The sequence below is a fragment of the Sceloporus undulatus genome, chromosome 6, assembly GCF_019175285.1.
Source record: "Sceloporus undulatus isolate JIND9_A2432 ecotype Alabama chromosome 6, SceUnd_v1.1, whole genome shotgun sequence".
Taxonomy (NCBI): domain Eukaryota; kingdom Metazoa; phylum Chordata; class Lepidosauria; order Squamata; family Phrynosomatidae; genus Sceloporus; species Sceloporus undulatus.
Genome location: NC_056527.1, coordinates 160,266,281 through 160,272,280, shown reverse-complemented (window position 1 = coordinate 160,272,280; position 6,000 = coordinate 160,266,281). Strand labels below are relative to the sequence as shown.

General features: G+C 43.5%; 1 protein-coding gene across 5 annotated transcripts in view; it reads left to right on the top strand.

Moving 5' to 3' along the window:
* The first annotated feature begins 2,708 nt into the window (after positions 1-2,708).
* USP8 (ubiquitin specific peptidase 8) overlaps positions 2,709-6,000 on the top strand; it is a 36,431-nt gene continuing 33,139 nt past the window's right edge. The window contains exons 1-3 of one of the 5 annotated variants that reach the window (XM_042474641.1): positions 2,709-2,875; positions 4,649-4,772; positions 5,490-5,572. The gene's annotated coding sequence lies outside the window, so the exon portion shown is untranslated. The remainder of the gene's footprint in view (positions 2,876-4,648; positions 4,773-5,489; positions 5,573-6,000) is intronic. The other 4 variants (XM_042474639.1, XM_042474642.1, XM_042474645.1 and 1 more) reach the window with 4 other exon arrangements.

Below are 6,000 nucleotides of genomic sequence, written 5' to 3'. Positions count from 1 at the left end.
CTAGTCTCACCATTTCTATTCAGACCTAGTGCCCTTTCACCATGCGCAGTTAATAGCACCATGATTCCACTTGACTGCCATTATGTGGATGATAATGTAAATATATATTTTTAACAGTTTGGAATATACAATCTAGGAAAAGCAGTTGTACTTCTCCATGGTTGAACATGGTTGTCTAGTTGTGTCACATGACACAAAAAGAGAAGGGAATGGCAGTGGGGAAGGGGATCAGTTCCAGCAAATGCTGTTGATTCTTCTCTCCCCACAAGTCCAGCAAATTAGCACATAAAATGGAGGAACAGTCAGTTTCAGAAGGTGGAGGATGGGTTCTCATTTGTTGGAGGATTTTAAACAGGTCAGACAGCCACCTTTATGCATTCCTACACTGGTAAGGAATTGGACTACAGGATCTTTTGGGTCACAACTTGTGTAAAGGTAGCCATTATTTAATTTTACATTGATTCAGAATGTAAAGTTGTCCAAATGTTACCATCAGAACACTATTTTATAGTGAGCCATGATAGTCTCTAATATTCTGTGGGGTAATATTAAATGAGGAGGTCCTAGAATTGCACAGCATGATTTGTTTCTGGCTCTGAGACAGTTGATTTTATCTGATAAAGTCTGAATATAATTTTTCTGCCTTTCATATTTTACTTACACAAATAACTGCTGATAATTTTACGAAAGATGTTAAAAGTACAGTTAAGGTATTTTTTTTAAAAAAAGAGAAAAAGTACAGCTAGTGCAAAATGCAACAGCCAGGCTGATGTCAGGTGTGCATTTTAGAGGTCATATAACACTGGAGAATGCAAGAACTGCATTGGCTTCCAATTTGCTTCTGAGCTCATTTCAGGGTTCTAGTGTTGATTTACAAACCCAAAACAACTCAGGGGCAAGATGTTCGAAAAACCGCTGCCTCCCATAAGAACCTGCCAGACATTGGAGAACTTCAGAGGTGTCCCAACACTTTGTGAAGCTAGGATGGTGGGTCCATGTAACAGGGCTTTTTCCATAGCAGTGCCTCGACTGGAACATCCTACCCAGGAAGGTTAGGCTAGCCCCATCTCTTAAGCTTCCAGCTGGCAGCCAAAACATGGCACCCCACATGGCATCCAATGTCTGAAATTGCTGCTTTAACTGTTTCAAAATGATTCTAGGGATGTTTTCAGTCTGTTTTAAAAAAAGTTTTATCTTTGTAGTTTTTATTTGTTCATCACCTCAGGAGCCCTTGTGGGAGGTATACAGAAATACTTTAAACAAACAATAAACTTATAAGAAAAACTCTGAGCCAACAGTTTGCTTTTGCTTTTTAATTTACACTTACAATTTACAACAGCACTGGTGGAGGATGGTCTCCATTCCACAACTATTCTGACTTTACTGCCATGTTATCTTTATTTGGGGTTAGATTATGGCCTTGAGGTATGCAGCCTTACAGTGAGGAGACAGAAAAGAAGTTAAGGACGCCTGGCCTTCCATTACATTACACAAGATAAGGCTGAAGCCTGTACCCCTGCAATCAAAGTAACACAAGGCTTGAGCATCCAGTCAAAAATTCCACTACAGCCCTCATATTGACTTTATCCTTCCTTCTAGTTTCATCACTGACTTTGCAAAGACTATCCTATCTTACATATTAGAGTTCACTACCATGTGTTCACACCAAGCCTCATTCTCTGGATATAATTCCAAATACACTTGTTTTACTGACATTTGAATGTTGATCCTTAAATCCAGAATGTTGATGTAAAGCATCTTCTGATCAAACATTTTTCTGGACTCTCCCGCGTAAAGGAAATTCTGCACATGCTCGAGCCCCATTTAAATCAATGGGACTCGTGCAGGTGGCGGCATGTGTGCCACAGGCATGCACCCCATTACTCCCAATGGGACACACCACCCCTTCCTCCCCGCATGGCTTTCAGTGTAAAGCGCACCCACGTATGATGCGGACGCACTACATGAAACAGGAGAGGGCATCCAGAGTTTTGGGGTGAGGTGCCACGAATATGTGGACGACACCCAACTCTACTTCTCATCCCAATCCAAGGGGTCTGTCCTGATCCTAAACCAGTGTCTATCATCAGTAATGGACTGGGTGAAGGCTAACAAACTGAAGCCTCATCCAGACAAGCAAGAGGTGCTTCTGGCCAGTTGGAAAGCAGATCAGGGAATAGGAATTCAGCCTGTGTTAAATATGATCCTAAAGATTCAGAGTCACAGTTTTGATGTATTCCTGGAATCAGCTTTGGGCCTGGAGGCCTGGGTCTCTGCAGTCACCCAGAGTGCTTTTGCAGACCTAAAGCTAGCGTGCCAATTGTGCCTGTTCCTTGAGGCACCAGATCTGGCCTTGGTGACACATGCCTTGCTTACATCCTAATACACTTTATTTGGGACTGCCTTTGAAAAGTGGAGATTTCAACTTGTCCAGAGAGCTGCGGCCAGACATAACTGGGGACCACACAACGCCGCTATTGAAACAGCTCCACTGTTAGTTTGTGTCCAGACACAATTCAAAGTGGTGGTTATGCTCAATAAAGCCCTATATGGCTCATGTCCAGGCTGTTTGTCAGAGTTAAAGCGCTACCAAACCGGGTTATTTCCCAGTGTGGATGCCCCCTTGCAGCCCCTGGTGCCTTCCCTCCTGTAGCCCGTCCTCTTCCCGGCCAAGGCCCGCCCAGAGCAGCCGAGGAAGAGGCGGAGAGGAGGCCTATCTCCTCCCAGAAGCAGCAGCAGCAGCATCCAGTTCCGCCTGGCCAGCCATGGTTGCTGCTGCTGCTGCTGCTTCTGAGGCGCCGTTCCTCATCGTTGCTGGGAGATAGGCCTCACTCCGCCGGGAGGAAGAGTAGGCCGCGAGGCCAGACAGGAGGCGGTGAGTAGGCCTCCTTCTCCTCCTTTCCCAGAGGCCTCGGTGAGGGAAGAAGGAGTCTGGCCAGGGGAGTCAGTGGAGGGTCTCTCTCTCATCCACACCGCAGAAATAGTCCACTTTGAGACCCCTTTAACTGCTCTGGCTCAAGGCTAGGGAATCCTGGGAAGTGTAGTTTTGTGACACATTGAGGCTCCTCTGTCAAGAGAGCTCTGGTGTCACGACGAACTTCAGTTCCCAGGATTCCCTAGCACTGAGCCAGGGCAGCTAAAGCGGTCTCAAACTGGATTGTTTCTGCAGTGTGTGGGTTTACACCCTCAATAACCCTCCAGAGAGAGAGACAAGAGTGATGGTTTCAGTGGTTGTGGAAACGTTACTTTTACTGTGGAGGGTCCAAAACACACCTCAGAAATAGTCCAGCTCAAGGCTAGGGGATTCTGGGAAGTGTAGTGTTTGTGAGACATTGAGCCTTCCCTGTCAGAGATAAACTACAGTTCCCAGGATTCCCTAGCACTGAGCCAGGGCAGTGAAAGTGGTCTCAAAGTGGGTTATTTCTGCAGTGTGTAAGGTTTCAGATCAAAGGCATCGGTGTGCCAAGTTGCTTCCCATTTGGTTTAAGTCTGGAAAGGCCAGGGTTGGGTTCCCTCTGGGGCATTGAATGACTTTGAGCAAGTCACACTCTCTCAGCCTCAGGGGAAGGCGATGGCAGACCTCATCACGAGAAATCTTGCCAAGAAAACCCCGTGAAAGGTTGTCCTGGCCATAAACTGGAAGCAATTTGAAGGCACACAATAACAAACAACAGTAATGCATGACACCTAGCACTTAATTTGCAACGTTACACATCTAGGAGAGCTATTGAAATTCAGAATTTGAAATGACTGGTAAAAGAGAACAAATGTTTTGTGCTTTGAATTTGTATACTGTGATAACCTACAGGTTTGTCTCCCAAGGTTTCATATTGTACAATACAGTGGTCCCTCCGCATTCGCTGGAGTTAAGGGCGGAGGACCCCCGTGAATGTGGAAAAACCACAAACTAAAAAAACTCTATTCCTTTTACCTGAGAGAACACCTCTCTAGGAGTCTCCAGGTCCTCCAGTCCAACTCTATGGCCAATATCTGCCATAAGTTGGCCATAGAATCATGCTGGAGGACCTACAGATGCCTAGAGAAGGGTTTCCTCTATGAACTTCTAGGTTCTCCAGCACCACTCTATGGTCAACCTCCTACAGAATTGCTCTGGAGGACTTAGAGATTCCTAGAGAGAACATACTAATCAAAACCGCAAATAATCAAATCTACAAATGCCTAGTGGAGTGTCCTCTCTAGGAATCTAGGACCTTCAATGTGACTTTTGGTTAAAGGTAACCATAGAGCAAATGCTGCATTAACCGCTCCAGGTGTGCCCTACAGCATATTTTAAAAGTGCACTGCCACATCTGAAAATACACACCCACAAACACACATACTACACTTGTCCCTCCACATTTGCAGCTTTGACTTTTGTGGATTTGATTACTCGCGGATTTTATGTTCTCTATCTAGGTCCTCCAGCTCAGCTCTGTGATCAGCTTTAATCAAAAGTCACACTGAAGGACCTAGATTCCTAGAGAGAACACTCCACTAGGCATTTGTAGCTCCTCCAGCACAATTCTATGGTCAGTGTTTGGCAGATTTTGACCACAGAGTTGCACTGGAGGACCTGGAGATTCCTAGAGGGTCTTCCCTTAAGTAAAAATAATGGTGGTCTTTATTTGATTTTTTCTCACATTCACAGGGGTCCTTGTGGTCACATCTGGGAGGGGCGGCTCAGGAAAGTCCCAAGAGCAGAAAATTTGCCTGGAGAATGATCAGAGTTGCCTACATTGTTCTATCAGTCTGCTGTAATATACAGGAGTCAGGTATAAGCAGAAATGACTTGAAGGCACTCAACAGAAACCTAAGTATTAAATGTTGAACTCTGCCCACTTCATTGCAGCTGAAGAGAGGCTCATAATTCTCTCGTACATTACTTATCTTTTCTTTTGACGTGAGCAAGACAGAGATACTTAAGAGTCAGATAGTAGTGTGCATGTTTGCATGGCTATTATGGACACAGCAGGAATACTGTATATAGATGGGTAAATCATTTTGGCCTAAACAGAGTTGTTACTTCCAGCTAGAGTAATGCCAATGAATGGTACTTAAGTTTTGATTTGTGGGACTAAGCATTGGATTTAGGGCCTTGTTGTGTAAAAATGTTTTGTTTTGTTTTTTGCAAATAGAAAGTAATTACATAGCAGCAGGTAAAAATAAGTTTGTAGGGGAAGGGGAATATACTATAACATTTTCTGTTTATCTCATGGTTGAATTATTTTGTGTGCAGCATATAGCAATACAGCTGACACAAATACATTAAGAAGGCAGACGGCAATAGGATGAGCCCAAACATTGCTTACTCATATCCGTAGTAAGCATGGAAACCTGTAATTGAGAAATGGAGGAGCTATTAAATAATCTGATATTTCAAGAGGTGTGGTGTTAGTCAGTTTGTAAAAATTGTACATTGCTAATTATAAAGGCTTGCTTATGCACCCTGTGGAAGAAAATCTGATTAGATTTATTATTTGCACTCCAAGATTAAGTGAATAGCTGTTTGAAGAAATGAAAAGTGTTGACGGAAGATCGCTGGAGTTCAGCATTAGCCTCCAACCATTTTGAGGTTTGTAGCCCTTAGATTTAGAATGCATTAAAGTTGCTTGACAACTGAAGGAAACTGCAAAATAGGAATTCATGTTGGACGTTTCCTGTTGAGTAAAGGAGCCAAATAATAATGTAAAGGTAGTGTTATTTGCAGAAGTTAGTTTTACAGGGAGTTATGACTGTGTAGTGACAACTGAATGTTTACATCCATGTGTGGTTTGGGGAAAACAACTTTGTACAACTTTTCCTTTTACCAGTGGTTCTTAATCTTTGGTAGCTTCCAGGATTCCTGACTATTGGCCATGCTAGATAGGGCTTCTGGGAGTTAAAGTCAAAAACATCTGAAGTACTTAAGACTGGCAAGCTCTGCTTTAAACAGTCAGTTTACTTTACTCTGATGGGAAAGGTTAAATTAGATATTTGGAGATGCTTTCAAATTATAACAAC